The following is an 18,893-nucleotide window of genomic DNA, read 5'->3' on the forward strand; positions in this document are numbered from 1 at the left end:
ATACATTTTAATACACTCCCCACCATTATCCCCTATAAACTCAATAACCCGCTCCTAAAACTAGATATCTATTAATAATTTTTATATTATTTTTAAAAATTTCTTTTTTTTACATTAAATTGATTGTTAAATTTTTAATTATTTTATGTGTTTTTACATACATTTTAATACACTCCCCACCCTTATCCCCTATAAACCCAATAACCCGCTCCTAAAACTAGATATGTTTTTTTATAATATTTATTTATTAAATATATTTGAATATTTTTTCTATTAACATTTTAACAAAAATTTATGTACTAATTATCGAATTTTTTTTCACTACTATTTTTTTTTCAATTACTACATGATATTTTGTATTGTTGATATTTTGTCATACGATATTATTGTTGTCGATATTTAATCTTACTTACCTATTACGATATTTTTGTATCCGATATTTTTGCTTCCCAATATTATTGACCTTCGATATTTTTACTTCGATATTTTGTCTTTACGATATTTTTTTCCTCGATATTTTGTCTGATTACCACAATGGCCACTCCGCAGTAGCAGGGGCCTGTGGCAGCTATGTTATTAGGAGAGAGCACCTGCACCTCAGCACTGTTTGGCAGTGGTAAGGCGCCCAGAGGCCTAGGTCCAACAAAAAGATGGTGGCAAAAAATGAGGCAAAAATGGAAAAAGCAGGGTAAGACCATCCTAGGGATGACAGGTCTAACATGCGTCCCCCCCAGCCAAAAGTGGGGAGAGCTACCCAACCTCTAGGGAGTTCTCATCCCTAAGGCGGAAGAACCGAGAGAGACCGTCAGCGTTGGCGTGGTCTACTCCGGGTCGATGTTCCACCCTAAAGTCCATACCCTAGAGGCAAATGGACCCCCTCAACAATTTGGGGTTTTCTCCTCTCATCTGCATGAGCCAGCGAAGGGGTCGGTGGTCGATCTAAATATGGAAGTGAGAGCCAAAGAGGTATGGCCTCAGCTTCTTCAGGGCCCAAACCATGGCAAAGGCTTCCCGTTCAATAGTATTCCACCTCTGTTTCCTGGAGAGAAGCCTTCAAGAGATAAAGGCCACTGGCTGGTCTTGACCTTCCTCATTCAGTTGAGAGAGCACAGCTCCAATGCCATGCTCAGAGGCGTCCGTCTGCACAATGAATTATTTTCCAAAATCCGGAGTCCTAAGCACCGGAGCAATGCACTACACGTGCTTGAGGGTGTCGAAAGCTTCTTGACAGGCAGCTGTCCAAATGACCTTGCGTGGTTGCTTCTTGCATGTTAGTTCGGTCAGGGGGGCCACAATGGTTCCAAAGCCCTTGACAAACTGGCGGTAGTAACCTGTGAGGCAAAGGAAAGCCCGGACCTCCGTTTGGGTTTTGGGGGGCTCCCAGGCCAAGATGTTCTCAATTTTGGCCTTGAGGGGTTGCACCTTACCCCCGCACACCAGGTGTAGACGACAGATCCCTGTCCAATCTGGCACTTGCTGGCCTTGATGGTTAGACCAGCCCGCTGTAGATCCTGCAGCACCTCCTGAAGATGCTTCAGATGGTCCTCCCAGCTGCTGCTGAGGACAGCTATGTCATCCAGGTAGGCAGCCGAGAAGGCCTCTAGGCCAGAAAGTACCTGGCTGACCAACCGCTGGAAAGTGGCCAGAGCATTTTTCAGCCCAGAGGGCATCACTCGAAATTGTAAGTGGGCCTCGGGGGTGGAGAATGCAGTCTTCTCCTTCGCTCCGTCGGCCATGGCAATCTGCCAATATCCTGATGTCAGGTCAATTGTACTCAAGTACCGAGCTGCTCCCAGTCGGTCAATAAGCTCATCCACCTGAGGGATCGGTTGAGCATTCGTCTTGGTCACGGAGATCAAACCACGGTAGTCCACACAGAACCGAAGTTCTGGTGTGGTGCCCGGTGGGGCCGCTTTCGGCACCAACACCACCGGACTAGCCCAAGGGCTGCTGGAAGGCTCAATCACACCCAGCTCCAACATCTTGGCAACCTCAGTCTGGATACTGGTTTTGACCTTGTCCGACAAGCTGGTAAGACTTGGTTTTTATGGGTGGGCTGTTCCCTGTGTCCACATCATGGGTACACAGGTGTGTGATCCCAGGAGTGAGGGAGAACAACAAGGCGTACTTCTTCAATACCTGGCGACAGTCCCTCTGCTGCTCAGGGGTCAAGGATGGGGAGAGGACCACTCCCTCCACCGATTCATCCTTCTCTTGGACCGCCAGAAGGTCAGAGAGAGGCTCGCTCTTTTCCTCCTCGCTCCCATCCATCACCATAAGGGGAGCAAGCTCTGATCGCTCATGGTGCGGCTTCAGGCAGTTGTTGTGGAACGCCCTGTGGGGTTGTCGGGGGTTTTGAGGTCTACTACGTAAGTGGTCTGGCCTTTTTTCTCCAAAATTTCATATGGTCCAGTCCACCGGTCCTGGAGGGCGCTTAGCTCTCCGGGATCCATGACCCACACCTTCTGCCCAGCATCCAACTCCACCATCCGAGCATTCCGATCGTACCACTCCTTTATGACGGCTTGACTGGCCTCCAGATTGTCTGAGGCTTCCTTCCACAGCTTGGCCATCTGGCTGCGGAATGCCAGCATGTAGCTGATCCCATCACGGGAAAGCTTCTTGTAAGACCTCTCCCACCCCTCCTTCACAAGACTGAGGGGCCCCCTAACGGGGTGTCCATAGAGCAGCTCAAAGTGGCTGAATCCGACCCCTTTTTGCGGCACCTCGCGGTAGGAGAACAGCAGACAGGGTCAGAGGATGTCCCACTTCAGTCTCAAGTCCTCTGGCAGGCTCCGGATTATCCCCTTTAGGGTCTTGTTGAAGTGCTCTATGAGCTCGTTTGTCTGGGGGTGGTAAGGAGTGGAGAACCTGTAGGTCACTCCGCACTATTTCCACATGGCCTGCATGTAGGCCGACATAAAATGTGTGCCCCTATCTGACACCACGGCCATGGGGAATCCCACTCGGGTAAAAATCCCCATCAAGGCCTGCGTCACCGCAGGTGCGGTGATGGTCCGCAGAGGGATTGCCTCCGGGTACCGGGTGGTGTGCTCCACCAGCACCAAGATGAACCTGTGTCCCGAAGAAGTCGGCGGGTCCATTGGCCCGACAATATCAATGCCTACCCACTCAAAAGGGGTACAGACAACCGGGAGCGGTTTCAGGGGGACCTTCAGCTTAGTCCCAGTCTTGCCACTCACCTGACAAGTTTTAAAGGTCTTACAAAAGGTGTCAGAGGCAACTCTCATTCTGGGCCAGTAAAAATATGGGACCAACCAAGCAAAGGTCTTATCCTGGTCCAGGTGTCCTGCCAGTGGTATCTCATGTGCCAATTCCAGCAAGAAGGCTCGGTAGCATTGGGGGATAACTAAGGCCCTTGATGACCCATGCACCGGAGCCTTAGGCTCACTGTAGAGGAGGCCATTCTCCCAGTAAATATGGTAATTGCCGGTTTCCTTACCAGTCGCTTGGGCTTCGGCCTGCTGCTGCATGCCTTCAAGCGTGGGGCACTCTCTCTGTGCCCAGCAAAATTCCTCCCGGGTAGGCCCTCCTTCCCTCCTTCCACCTGCCACTCTGCTGGGGTTGGCAAGTCCCCCACGGGAACAACATCCACCTCAGCGGACTCTGGGGTCACCTCCGCGGGCTCCCCATACATCTCGCAGGGTGTGTCCTCCAAGATTTCCTCTTGTCCAGCATTGGGCTGGGTCATTGTTCCAGGCTCCAACCCGGGTTGAGTTCCTTGCCGGGCAGCCATGGACCGCATGACCATGCAGGTCCATCCTGGTAATCTCAGCATTTCAGTGTGGGCTTGGAACTCCACCTCCTTCCAGGTGGTATACTCCAGATCGTTTCCGAGCAGACAATCAATTGGCATGGCAGGGCTTACAACGACTTTCAATGGGCCAGAGACCCCTCCCCACTCAAAGGGAACCTGGGTCACAGGGTAGTGACCCACACTGTTGTCAACAAACACAACCAGGTGGAATACGTCAGGGATCACTTGCTCCTGGGACACCACCTGTCTCAACCATCCTCATGCTGGTACCCGCGTCCCTCAAAGACTCCACCACCTGCCCGTTAACCAGTACCCTCTGCCGGTACTTGGCAGTATTCAAGGGCAACTGCGTCTCTGGGACCATCTCTCTATCCCCCAGGGAAACTAGGGTCAAGCCTGTCCACTCACCCGCCTGCTCCTAACTACTGGTGCGTGCATGTACAATGGCCACTCCGCAGTAGAAGGGGCCTGTGGCAGCTATGTTATTAGGAGAGAGCACCTGCACCTCAGCACTGTTTGGCAGTGGTAAGGCGCCCAGGCGCCTAGGTCCAACAAAAAGATGGTGGCAAAAAATGAGGCAAAAATGGAAAAAGCAGGGTAAGACCATCTTAGGGATTACAGGTCTAACATGCGTCCCCCCCAGCCGAAAGTGGGGAGAGCTACCCAACCTCTAGGGAGTTCTCATCCCTAAGGCGGAAGAACCGAGAGAGACCGTCAGCGTTGGCGTGGTCTACTCCGGGTCGATGTTCCACCCTAAAGTCCATACCCTAGAGGCAAATGGACCACCTCAACAATTTGGGGTTTTCTCCTCTCATCTGCATGAGCCAGCGAAGGGGTCGGTGGTCGATCTAAATATGGAAGTGAGAGCCAAAGAGGTATGGCCTCAGCTTCTTCAGGGCCCAAATCATGGCAAAGGCTTCCCGTTCAATAGTATTCCACCTCTGTTTCCTGGGGAGAAGCCTTCAAGAGATAAAGGCCACTGGCTGGTCTTGACCTTCCTCATTCAGTTGAGAGAGCACAGCTCCAATGCCATGCTCAGAGGCGTCCGTCTGCACAATGAATTATTTTCCAAAATCCGGAGTCCTAAGCACCGGAGCAATGCACTACACGTGCTTGAGGGTGTCGAAAGCTTCTTGACAGGCAGCTGTCCAAATGACCTTGCGTGGTTGCTTCTTGCATGTTAGTTCGGTCAGGGGGGCCACAATGGTTCCAAAGCCCTTGACAAACTGGCGGTAGTAACCTGTGAGGCAAAGGAAAGCCCGGACCTCCGTTTGGGTTTTGGGGGGCTCCCAGGCCAAGATGTTCTCGATTTTGGCCTTGAGGGGTTGCACCTTACCCCCGCACACCAGGTGTAGACGACAGATCCCTGTCCAATCTGGCAATTGCTGGCCTTGATGGTTAGGCCAGCCCGCTGTAGAGCCTGCAGCACCTCCTGAAGATGCTTCAGATGGTCCTCCCAGCTGCTGCTGAGGACAGCTAGGCAGCAGCAGCATCCAGGTAGGCAGCCGAGAAGGCATCTAGGCCAGAAAGTACCTGGCTGACCAACCGCTGGAAAGTGGCCAGAGCATTTTTCAGGCCAGAGGGCATCACTCGAAATTGTAAGTGGCCCTCGGGGGTGGAGAATGCAGTCTTCTCCTTCGCTCCGTCGGCCATGGCAATCTGCCAATATCCTGATGTCAGGTCAATTGTACTCAAGTACCGAGCTGCTCCCAGTCGGTCAATAAGCTCATCCACCTGAGGGATCGGTTGAGCATTCGTCTTGGTCACGGAGATCAAACCACGGTAGTCCACACAGAACCGAAGTTCTGGTGTGGTGTCCGGTGGGGCCGCTTTCGGCACCAACACCACCGGACTAGCCCAAGGGCTGCTGGAAGGCTCAATCACACCCAGCTCCAACATCTTGGCAACCTCACTCTGGATACTGGTTTTGACCTTGTCCGACAAGCTGGTAAGACTTGGTTTTTATGGGTGGGCTGTTCCCTGTGTCCACATCATGGGTACACAGGTGTGTGATCCCAGGAGTGAGGGAGAACAACAAGGCGTACTGCTTCAATACCTGGCGACAGTCCCTCTGCTGCTCAGGGTCAAGGATGGGGAGAGGACCACTCCCTCCACCGATTCATTCTTCTCTTGGACCACCAGAAGGTCAGAGAGAGGCTCGCTCTCTTCCTCCTCGCTCCCATCCATCACCATAAGTGGAGCAAGCTCTGATCACTCATGGTGCGGCTTCAGGCAGTTGTTGTGGAACACCCTGTGGGGTTGTCGGGGGTTTTGAGGTCTACTACGTAAGTGGTCTGGCCTCTTTTCTCCAAAATTTCATATGGTCCAGTCCACCGGTCCTGGAGGGCGCTAAGCTCTCCGGGCTCCATGACCCACACCTTCTGTCCAGCATCCAACTCCACCGTCCGAGCATTCCGATCGTACCACTCCTTCATGACGGCTTGACTGGCCTCCAGATTGTCTGAGGCTTCCTTCCACAGCTTGGCCATCTGGCTGCAGAATGCCAGCATGTAGCTGATCCCATCACGGGAAAGCTTCTTGTAAGACCTCTCCCACCCCTCCTTCACAAGACTGAGGGGCCCCCTAACGGGGTGTCCATAGAGCAGCTCAAAGGGGCTGAATCTGACCCCTTTTTGCGGCACCTCGCGGTAGGAGAACAGCAGACAGGGTAAGAGGATGTCCCACTTCCGTCTCAAGTCCTCTGGCAGGTTCCGGATTATCCCCTTTAGGGTCTTGTTGAAGTGCTCTATGAGCTCGTTTGTCTGGGGGTGGTAAGGAGTGGAGAACCTGTAGGTCACTCCGCACTCCTTCCACATGGCCTGCATGTAGGCCGACATAAAATTTGTGCCGCTATCTGACACCACGGCCATGGGGAATCCCACTCGGGTAAAAATACCCATCAAGGCCTGTGTCACCGCAGGTGCGGTAATGGTCCGCAGAGGGAATGCCTCCGGGTACCGGGTGGTGTGCTCCACCAGCACCAAGATGAACCTGTGTCCCGAAGAAGTCGGCGGGTCCATTGGCCCGACAATATCAATGCCTACCTACTCAAAAGGGGTACAGACAACCGGGAGCGGTTTCAGGGGGACCTTCAGCTTAGTCCCAGTCTTGCCACTCGCCTGAAAAGTCTTAAAGGTCTTACAAAAGGTGTCAGAGGCAACTCTCATTCTGGGCCAGTAAAAATATGGGACCAACCAAGCAAAGGTCTTATCCTGGCCCAGGTGTCCTGCCAGTGGTATCTCATGTGCCAATTGCAGCAAGAAGGCTCTGTAGCATTGGGGGAAAACTAAGGCCCTTGATGACCCATGCACCAGAGCCTTAGGCTCACTGTAGAGGAGGCCATTCTCCCAGTAAATATGGTAATTGCCGGTTTCCTTACCAGTTGCTTGGGCTTCGGCCTGCTGCTGCATGCCTTCAAGCGTGCGGCACTCTCTCTGTGCCCAGCAAAATTCCTCCCGGGTAGACCCTCCTTCCCTCCTTCCACCTGCCACTCTGCTGGGGTTGGCAAGTCCCCCACGGGAACAACATCCACCTCAGCAGACTCTGGGGTCACCTCCGCGGGCTCCCCATACATCTCGCAGGGTGTGTCCTCCAAGATTTCCTCTTGTCCAGCAATGGGCTGGGTCATTGTTCCAGGCTCCAACCCGGGTTGAGTTCCTTGCCGGGCAGCCATGGACCGCATGACCATGCAGGTCCATCCTGGTAATCTCAGCATTTCAGTGTGGGCTTGGAACTCCACCTCCTTCCAGGTGGTGTACTCCAGATCGTTTCCGAGCAGACAATCAACTGGCATGGCAGGGCTTACAATGACTCTCAATGGGCCAGAGACCTCTCCCCACTCAAAGGGAACCTGGGCCACAGGGTAGTGACCCACACTGTTGTCAACAAACACAACCAGGTGGAATACGTCAGGGATCACTTGCTCCTGGGACACCACCTGTCTCATTACCATCCTCATGCTGGTATCTGCGTCCCTCAAAGACCCCACCACCTGCCCGTTAACCAGTACCCTCTGCCGGTACTTGGCAGTATTCGAGAGCAACTGCGTCTCTGGGACCATCTCTCTATCCCTCAGGGAAACTAGGGTCAAGCCTGTCCACTCACCCGCCTATCATCTAGGGACAACTCCTCCCCCAGCGCTACACTAGCCACCCCGGGAAGCTTACCTTCTGTGGGGACTGGGATCCTTTTGCGACACTGGGGATCCCCCTTGTAGTGTCCAACCTCCCCGCACTCATAGCACCGGACAGTTCTGGGCTGCTGACCCTTGTCAGGGTAAGTGGGTTTCTGGAATCCAGATTAGGGTGGGGAATCTACCCTTTTCCCAGGCAGTCTATTTTGGAGGCCTTTAAAGAACTCCTTCTTTTTATCTCCCCCCTCTCTCTTCTGGGGAAAACACTGTCCACCTTTCAGGGTGTCTTCCCCGGGTCCCTTGTGGGTCACCCGAGTGCTGACCCAGGTATCCGCCTCCTCTGCAAGCTCCCGAGGGTCCGTCAGCTTGCGGTCCACCAGGTGTTGACGCAGCTCTGGAAAACACTTATCAAGAAGGTGCTCCCTTAAAAACAGATTGTTCAGCCCTTCATAGTCACTCACTTCGCTACCACGCACCCAACCCTCTAATGCCTTGCGAGCATAATCAAAAAAGTCCACCCAGTTCTGTGTGGGGAGCTTATGGCTGTTGCGGAATTTCTGTCGATACTTCTCTGGAGTGAGGCTAAACTTTTTAAGTAGTGCCTCCTTCATGACAGGGTAATTTGTCTGATCTCCTTTGTCTAAAGTCAAGAGTGTGTCCCTCACCCCCAGAGGTATATACCGATACAGGCCACCCCCCCCAGTAACTCTCGGTTACCCCATGGGCCAACAAAGACTCCTCATACGCCACCAACCACTTATCAATGTCATCCCCTACTCTGAAACTGGCCACCACCTCCTTAGGTAGGTAAAACGTAGGCTCTCGTGGAGCCTCAGCGGGTATGCTGCCACCATTCATGTTGCCTTGCGCCCCTATCTGCAATGTTTGGAGCTCCAATTAATTTAGGCTAAGCTTGTGCGCAAGCTTCCTCTCTTCCATAGCTAGCCTCCTCTCGCTCCTTCTCCATTTTAGCAAGCTCTAACCTCAATTGCCTCTCCTCCCTCCTGTCCTCGTACACCTCTGCAGACGCACTCCTCCCTGACACAGTACTGCCTGCCGTGGAATGTCTTCCTGGCAGCACATTCTCACTGAGGTCTGCGTGCAGTAGGTCTAGCTCTCCTGGAGCGCCTGGCTCCCCCTGTTCCTCATCCACTCTCCCCTCCGGGTGGGCCAATATCCATACCCTCAAAGATTTCTGCAGCTCCTCGCTCTTGGCGCCTCGCTTGACAGACACCCCCAGCCCCTGACAGAACTCCCTCAGCTGCGCCACTGTATACATTTCTAGGTTGGCCAGCTTGAACTCCATCCTGACAGATGGGGCCCCAGACAACTTAAGAAAAAAACACTAGGACATAGGCAACAGGTTTAACACAGGAGTCTGTGCAATCAATCAGGCAGTGAAGGGTGAATTGCTAGGCTTGCGTTACCATAGGTGTCCAGTTGCGGTGCACACTGAATCACTGCAGGATGCTGCACAACCACAAGTCCTTATTTCACAGCTGAACACCAATGTTAGAACCGGGGTCAACGATTCAGACACAGTAGATTGGCGCGAGGCAGGAAGGCGCCCGAAGGCAATGTGTAAAGCAGTGGTGCAGCACACACTCACAGTGACACAGTAACTCGCACGCAAGGAAGAGACACCGTACCTGGCTGGTTTAGAAAACAAGACTCTTTATCTACTTTTAGTTCAGGTAAGTAACGCTGGGCTCTCACCTAAACTATATAACAAAACAGATGCCACTGCTGAGACACACCTTTGGCCTACAAAAATTTGTAAAATTAGCTGTTTAGAATCAAGCAAAAACAACCAACTCAACGTGTAGCAACGTACAAAATTTAATCTTTTTGGATTTTTCTTTCTTTCTGACACTATATTTTAGTGCATGGAAAAACAGACAATTTTATATACAATATATACATTAATAACGTGAATAACACAAAAGACATTTACACACTTCAAACATACTTGGCCATTCAGTCATACACAACACAATCATACAAAATGAACCAAACTGGAAAGAGTGGGTCCACGTATCGGTCCAAAAATAAATGGAAGAAATCCTTTTTTGATTTCACAGTTTTTTAGAGTCTTTGCAGAAATTCAAAATGAGTATCCACTTTTCTTGCTGATGATGAAGGGACCGTAGTAACACAAAAAATATGAGCCAGATACAGGACTAGGGTGGTCGACGTGTTTCGAACCCCTGTTGGTGGAGGGGTTCTCCTCAGGACCAGAAAGAGGGTTCTGTAACAATAGCAAAAAAACACTACTTAGGGAGATGTTAGCGAAAGAGACGTACCCCTGAATAAGACAACAGCCGCATCCTACCTTAACCAATCGGTCAAAGATCCAAACGTGAATAGATTTCAGACACGAAGAACCAAGAATTTCCAACAATGAAGTATACGCGGGGGCTGCAGAAAAGAAAAATAAACAAGCGCGCTGCATTTAGTCACTTACGATGTGGTTGGCTACCCCGTTAGTCAATCATTGGATAAATTTGAAAGGTGATTCATCCCGTGTGCCTGAGTGGCATCTGTTTTGTTATATAGTTCTGGTTTGACTCAGCCGCGCTGAGTTAGGAGTCAAGACCCTTTTGTGTTTTTTGGGCTCTCACCTAAAACAGGGTAACCCGTTCTCATAATCATAAATCAATGCAAGTATACTTACTAGGCATAAACTCAATTCCGGTAACATTTCTTATATGCATGGTCATAGAATGCAACACTTCCTAGACATGAATGTAACATGAATAACATTTCCTATGCATGTGGATCATCCAAGTAACATTTCTTAGGCATGGGGATCATATAGGCAACAGGCACAACATTTCCTAGATTCACAGTCACTAAAGTCAACATTTCCTATGCATGTGTATTCTAGGAATAACGGTCCCTATGCACAGGTTACTTCAGGGCATACTTCTGAGGCAGTGTGAACACTACTAAGCAACACCTCCAACCCACCAGGCTCTTACTTAGAGTGGGCGTGCAGACTCTTTCAGGCCCAGTTCATCATTATTCAGGGCAGTTCTGTGCTTACTTCAGGCCCAGTTCACAACAGCTTTAATAGGGGGTTAAACAGGACCTCCGCTGCTCGTTTTAAGTCTCTCGGAGTGAGGGGCGGTCACGGGGCTGCCATTCCAACCTAATTGGGCTCCTCAGCAGCCCCACTATTAACACTGGAATTGCGACCCTCCCTGGGGGTTACCTGGAGGCTTTGTTCGCTCTGAGGCCTGCGCAGGCTCTGCGGGACACCAGCAGCTCCCATGGTCCCCCCTCCGGGCCTTCCAATCCAGCCTGGGGAGGTAGGGGGCTCCTGCTCTTCTCGGAACCCCCTCGCTGAGGCCTGGACGGGTTCTGGGCCTTCCGGTTCTTTCCACGGCCTAGGAACCAATCAGGTCGCGGCTCTCGGGGCGCGGTGGCAGCAGCCAATGGGAGCGTGGCTCACCGGGGGCGTGGCCGGTGACGCTGCCGGCACCCCAGTTGCCCCGCAACCCTCCTCGGAAACTTCCAAGGCCTAGCGGGCCTACACAGCACCCGCAGCGGCCCTCCTGTTGCTTTGGGGGCCGCAGCGGTGCAAAGGACTGCACACTCTTCTTCTTGGGCAGCCTCAGCTAACTTCTTCTCCTGCCATGCCTGGCAGCGGCGGTGATTTTGGCAGATAGCACTCTTACAGACACAGCGCTGGATCGCAAGTACCTGGGCTGCGGTGGTGATCGGGGCATACAGCGCTTGGAAGTCCCAGCATCATGGTACACAAGGTGGGGGACAGATGCAAGCTCCATAGCGCAGGTTGGCCACAGCGCTCTAGGAAAGGGGAAGCTTTAGCAGTATAGCGCTCCTAGACACAGCGCTTGGTGATAAGGCCCCAGCAGGTCCTGCGCGCACCCCGTAGTAGCGCCAGCAGGCAACAGCAGCTTCTTCGATATAGGGCCTAGGGAGTCCAGCGCTTACCTTGGGGGGGTTCCCAGCACTTCCCAGTCTCAGCGCTGGAAATGGATAGCAGGCCATTAGTGGCAGTTTCTTGGGGGGAAGGTAGGGGGTTGAGTTGGCAGGCACAAGAGGCAGGATGGTTCCCTGCAGCACACTGGAGTTGGTCTCCTGGGTTTCCCCCTCACTGGGCAAGGTCAGCAGGCTGGCAGAGTCCCTTAGCTATCTTGGGTACAGCAGGGCCTAAGCTCAGTCAGTCTCAGGAGTGTAGGTTCCCCCCCTAGGCCCAACCGCCTATACTCCGGCAGAGGTTCCCCAAGGTCCAGTGGTGCCCCGACCAACTTGTCAGGTTTCCCTCCTTTCCTCTTATACCCCTAGGTCAGGTGACCCCCCTGAATGGCGGCAAAGCATAACTCCTCCCTGGGCTGGAAGGTTCCAGGCACTTCTACATGTCTGTCTATGGGACAAAAAGGCGGTACGGCAAAGATACAGTAGCAGTGTGTCCCAGCCTGCTCCTAACTACTGGTGCATGCATGTACAATGGCCACTCCGCAGTAGCAGAGTGCTGTGGCAGCCATGTAATTAGGAGAGAGCACCTGCACCTCAGCACTGTTTGGCAGTGGTAAGGCGCCCAGAGGCCTAGGTCCAACAAAAAGATGGTGGCAAAATATGAGGCGAAAAGGGAAAAAATGGGGTAAGACCACCCTAGGGCTGGCAGGTCCAACAACTGGGATGTGGCTCATGTAATTAACAGTACTTGAGAATAAATCAAGTTTTGTGCTGATAACTTTTGTTTCTCAGTGGTTGTAGTAAGGCAACTGTTTTCTAATGTGAAATATGCAGTTCTGGGTTATGCTTTACCTCAAATGTTTTATGTACTTAAACCAAATTATATTTTTTAGAATATCACATTGAGCGAGATTTAATACATTTTTATGATGGCAATAGGAATAAAATATCCTGCAGTTGTGCATATAATCCAGGGTTGCTGAGCATTCTTTATTGTGAATGCTTTATAATTGTACACACAATTCTTTTTAAGGTTCAAGAATTTTATTACAATTTGAGAAAGAAACTGTATAGCAAACCAATGATAATTTTATCGCCCTAGTTACGACCTTATTTCAAATTCTATGTAATGAACAATAATAATTCGCTGAGACAGTAATATATAAAAATTATTTGATTAATTTATTTTTCATTCTATTTATTTACTTTTTGTATTTTTTGATATTTAGGAAAAGATTTTTATCATTTTTATCTCACTTAGTTCATAAAAAACATCTATAATTCATATAAATAACATTCCATGACATATAATACATATATTGACAGAAAACAGAACAATATCGACACAAGTACAAAAAGGTGCTTTACGATATGTTCAGTCGGTGGAAAAGAATATTTCGGGGAAGGCAAATGCGGTAGAATGGAACACAACGCGTTTCGGCCAAAGGGCCTTCGTCACGTGACCGTCATTTGTATATAACATATAGACTGGTGTGCAACATAAACCTACACAGAGAAGAATAAAAACATATAGAGTGCAAATATCAATATTTGTGAATCAATGATATATATATACTGTCTAAGCATATACTGAAAGGTCGAAAAAGTATATATTTTTTTTATACACCAACTTATTGTTAGTCTGGGGTCGGTTTATTTCTCTTTCATAATGTAACTGCATCTTTATATACAGTGTACTGGCAAAAAAGGTCACATTTACTCTATGATATCTTCATGAGCTCATTCATTACATTATCGGAAACAGACATTTGTAGCATTTCTTTTGAAACATTCTGAATTATTACAACCCTTTCTTAGCCTTATTTCTATTGGACTACATTTCTTTTACATTATCTTACATTTCTCATCATACAGATAGATTATAGAACAGCGGTAGAAGAAGGGGTTTTAAGAGATGTTCAGAGGAAAATAGAGCAGAGGGTAATATTCTAGATGTTAGTGAATTTTTGGTATAGAACTACTTATTTACTCACTTAGTCTTATTATGATGAAGCGTGGACTCTGATTTTTTCAAAACAACTGATTGATTATTTTTGGTATCTGTAGAATGTCATCAAAATATATATAACACTGGAAAGAAAAATAACGATCTTATTTAGATACCAAACGATTTTTTAAGATCTTTATTAGCACAAGATAGTGTTCATATATGCGCAAATACCTGGAGTATTTTATTCCCTTTGAGTGCCCCTCGTTGTCTGTGGTTGTGTACAAGATGGGTTTTACGGAGAGAGACGATCATAAATACCTCAGTGCATATTGTCCTCCAGTATCCATCCACATAATGATCTAAAATCGAAACAGCGTTTTTTTTTATTATAAGGATAGTAGTGTTTTTAAGCAAAAGCAAAAGTACTTATAGATAGTTGGTTATTAATCCTAATGTTCCTATATTCTGTTTGCGTACTACATGCTAGTCTGCATTTTATATCTAAATAATATATTTCATATTAGTGTCTGGTTACTTCCTCCTTATTTAATCAATTATTATCTATGTACCACGATGGAATAAAGGGGTACCGGTTCTACTTATTGGTATAGACAGACACATAGGGTCATGTTATCCTACCTCAGTTCATGTGCCGGGTAAATAGATCTTTTGCGCAGAGATTATATCGTCCTTAATGTGCTCTATTTCGGGTAAAACTTCTAATGTTTCCCATTATTTGGGGTAATCCAAGTCTTTCTTGTATTTCCTGAAATATTATCAGATAGCGCAATCATATACCATTATTCAACACGGCATGATGTCTTAATTTTATTGCTTATCTTATCGTTATCATTATACCTTTTATTTCATGGAGAAAGTACTGGTCTTTGTTGATGGTTTGAGACGGATAAGGCATCTGGATAAAACATAAGAGAGTAACGTTATTGAGCCTCTATCTTGCTATTGCAGTTTTTTTATATCTAGACGGATTCTAAACTACAGCTTATCCTACAGCGAGACGACATACCTTCAGTCTGTTAACGATTCTCCGTAACGTGGGGTCTGCTAGATAGCACTTCCGCGGGTGCCGGCGTAGAGCTTTGACGAAAAGCGCCCACTATTTATAGGCCAATCAAGTGTTGCCGATCGACGCTAAGGGTTTACAGCTGATCCCCTTGTTTTTCCCTAATTGTCCTGGTTTGATGACGTATCTTCCAGTCGACAGGCTACCTATGTTGATATTATTGAGATACACACGTGTAGAATTTCAAAATAGAGAGGAAAAAGGACTAATTGTAGTTCTAATTGTAACTTTTGAGACTCTAATAAAGCGCAAAGAGAGACTTCCGGGATATTTTCCTTCGATGATAGTCTAATGAGATAGAATATAATTTTAAGGCATTATTGTGTGTCATTTGCTAAAAAGACGCGTAGAACTTGTAATAAAAGAGGAAAGGAAACTGATTTATAAATATGGTGATAACCTAATTGCTCTAATGAAGTACGAAAAGGAACTTCCGTAGTTTTATCCTTAAATATTAGTCTAACACAACAGTATACATACTAGTGTCTTATCGAGTATCACTCTTTGGAATAAGTTTTATGTTAATAATATTTAGTTACAATTGTGTAAAACTAATACTGAGAAAACACGGATTAGTTTATAATTTTAATATTTGTTGCACTACTTTAATGAAGAGAGGAGAAAAGACTTCCGTAATTTTACTCCTTGCATAGATCTAATATAGAGCAGAATATGTTCTTCGGATCTAATAATATATCGCTTACATCCTAAGAGTCAATTGACATGTAGTATCGTGTGGAAATAAGTATGCTGTCTATATATTTATTTGCATTGCAGCAGAAAGCAAACATAATACAGTCGTCAAAGTGGTTGCCAGTATGTATAATGATGGCAAACATATGAAAAGATTGCTAAGTCTTTATTCTAAATCTAGTCACACCTTTGACGACTGTATTATGTTTGCTTTCTGCTGCAATGCAAATTAATATATAGACAGCATACTTATTTCCACACGATACTACATGTCAATTGACTCTTAGGATGTAAGCGATATATTATAAGATCCGAAGAACATATTCTGCTCTATATTAGATCTATGCAATGAGTAAATTTCCGGAAGTCTTTTCTCCTCTCTTCATTAAAGTAGTGCAACAAATATTACAATTATAAACTAATCCGTGTTTTCTCAGTATTAGTTTTACACAATTGTAACTAAATATTATTAACATAAAAGTTATTCCAAAGAGTGATACTCGATAAGACACTAGTATGTATACTGTTGTGTTCGACTAATATTTAAGGATAAAACTACGGAAGTTCCTTTTCGTACTTCATTAGAGCAATTAGGTTATCACCATATTTATAAATCAGTTTCCTTTCCTCTTTTAATACAAGTTCTACGCGTCTTTTTAGCAAATGACACACAATAATGCCTTAAAATTATATTCTATCTCATTAGACTATCATCGAAGGAAAATATCCCGGAAGTCTCTCTTTGCGCTTTATTAGAGTCTCAAAAGTTACAATTAGAACTACAATTAGTCCTTTTTCCTCTCTATTTTGAAATTTTACACATGTCTATCTCAATAATATCAACATAGGTAGCCTGTCGACTGGAAGATACGTCATCAAACCAGGACAATTAGGAAAAACAAGGGGATCAGCTGTAAACCCTTAGCGTCGATCGGCAACACTTGATTGGCCTATAAATAGTGGGCGTTTTTCGTCAAAGCTCTACGCCGGCACCCGCGGAAGTGCTATCTAGCAGACCCCACGTTACGGAGAATTGTTAACAGACTGAAGGTATGTCGTCTCGCTGTAGGATAAGCTGTAGTTTAGAATCCGTCTAGATATAAAAAAACTGCAATAGCAAGATAGAGGCTCAATAACGTTACTCTCTTATGTTTTATCCAGATCCCTTATCCGTCTCAAACCATCAACAAAGACCAGTACTTTCTCCATGAAATAAAAGGTATAATGATAACGATAAGATAAGCAATAAAATTAAGACATCATGCCGTGTTGAATAATGGTATATGATTGCGCTATCTGATAATATTTCAGGAAATACAAGAAAGACTTGGATTACCCCAAATAATGAGAAACATTAGAAGTTTTACCCGAAATAGAGCACATTAAGGACGATATAATCTCTGCGCAAAAGATCTATTTTCCCCGCACCTGAACTGAGGTAGGATAACATGACCATATGTGTCTGTCTATACCAATAAGTAGAACCGGTACCCCTTTATTCCATCGTGGTACATAGATAATAATTGATTAAATAAGGAGGAAGTAACCAGAAACTAATATGAAATATGTTATTTAGATATAAAATGCAGACTAGCATGTAGTACGCAACCAGAATATAGGAACATTAGGATTAATAACCAACTATCTATAAGTACTTTTGCTTTTGCTTAAAAACACTACTATCCTTATAATTTAAAAAAACGCTGTTTCGATTTTAGATCATTATGTGGATGCATACTGGAGGACAATATGCACTGAGGTATTTATGATCTTCTCTCTCCGTAAAACCCATCTTGTACACAACCACAGACAACGAGGGGCACTCAAAGGGAATAAAATACTCCAGGTATTTGCGCATATATGAACACTATCTTGTGCTAATAAAGATCTTAAAAAATCGTTTGGTATCTAAATAAGATCGTTATTTTTCTTTCCAGTGTTATATATATTTTGATGACATTCTACAGATACCAAAAATAATCAATCAGTTGTTTTGAAAAAATCAGAGTCCACGCTTCATCATAATAAGACTAAGTGAGTAAATAAGTAGTTCTATACCAAAAATTCACTAACATCTAGAATATTACCCTCTGCTCTATTTTCCTCTGAACATCTCTTAAAACCCCTTCTTCTACCGCTGTTCTATAATCTATCTGTATGATGAGAAATGTAAGATAATGTAAAAGAAATGTAGTCCAATAGAAATAAGGCTAAGAAAGGGTTGTAATAATTCAGAATGTTTCAAAAGAAATACTACAAATGTCTGTTTCCGATAATGTAATGAATGAGCAAATGAAGATATCATAGAGTAAATGTGACCTTTTTTGCCAGTACACTGTATATAAAGATGCAGTTACATTATGAAAGAGAAATCAACCGACCCCAGACTAACAATAAGTTGGTATATAAAAAAAATATATACTTTTCTCGACCTTGCAGTATATGCTTAGACAGTAAATATATATCATTGATTCACAAATATTGATATTTGCACTCTATATGTTTTTATTCTTCTCTGTGTAGGTTTATGTTGCACCCCAGTCTATATGTTATATACAAATGACAGTCACCTGACGAAGGCCCTTTGGCCGAAACGCGTTGTGTTCCATTCTACCGCATTTGCCTTCCTCAAAATATTCTTTTCCACTGACTGAATATATCGTATAGCACCTTTTTGTACTTGTGTCGATATTGTTCTGTTTTCTGTAAATATATGTATTATATGTCATGAAATGGTATTTATATGAATTATAGATGTTTTTTATGAACTAAGTGAGATAAAAACGATAAAAATATTTTCCTAAATATCAAAATATACAAAAAGTAAATAAATAGAATGAAAAATAAATTAATCAAATAATTTTGATATATTACTGTCTCAGCGAAATATTATTGTTCATTACATAGAATTTGAAATAAGGTCGTAACTAGGGCGATAAAATTATCATTGGTTTGCTATACAGTTTCTTTCTCAAATTGTGTTTATGCATTCCCTACGATTAGCAAACTGATTAGTATGTAGGGGTCCCCATTTTTCCTAATCATCAAGAATTTTATTATCAACTCATGAACCTTAACAGGCAGACCAATCACATTAATCAAATAAAGCGTAATTCAAAAACCCAGCATAATCAGAAAGAGTCTCTGTCTTGAAAACCAAACATGCAACAGTAAAGTAAAAGGAATGCAGTAACTCAGAGGCTTAAATGGAGCCAAAGGGAAGAAGAGGACAGCAGAGATGTTGATAAAGAGGGCTCTTATAAGTTATCCTAGCATTTCACTTTTATCCCTCTCCTGGGAGAATGGATCC

This window comes from Lissotriton vulgaris, chromosome 8 (genome assembly GCF_964263255.1).
Source record: "Lissotriton vulgaris chromosome 8, aLisVul1.2, whole genome shotgun sequence".
NCBI classification, from domain to species: domain Eukaryota; kingdom Metazoa; phylum Chordata; class Amphibia; order Caudata; family Salamandridae; genus Lissotriton; species Lissotriton vulgaris.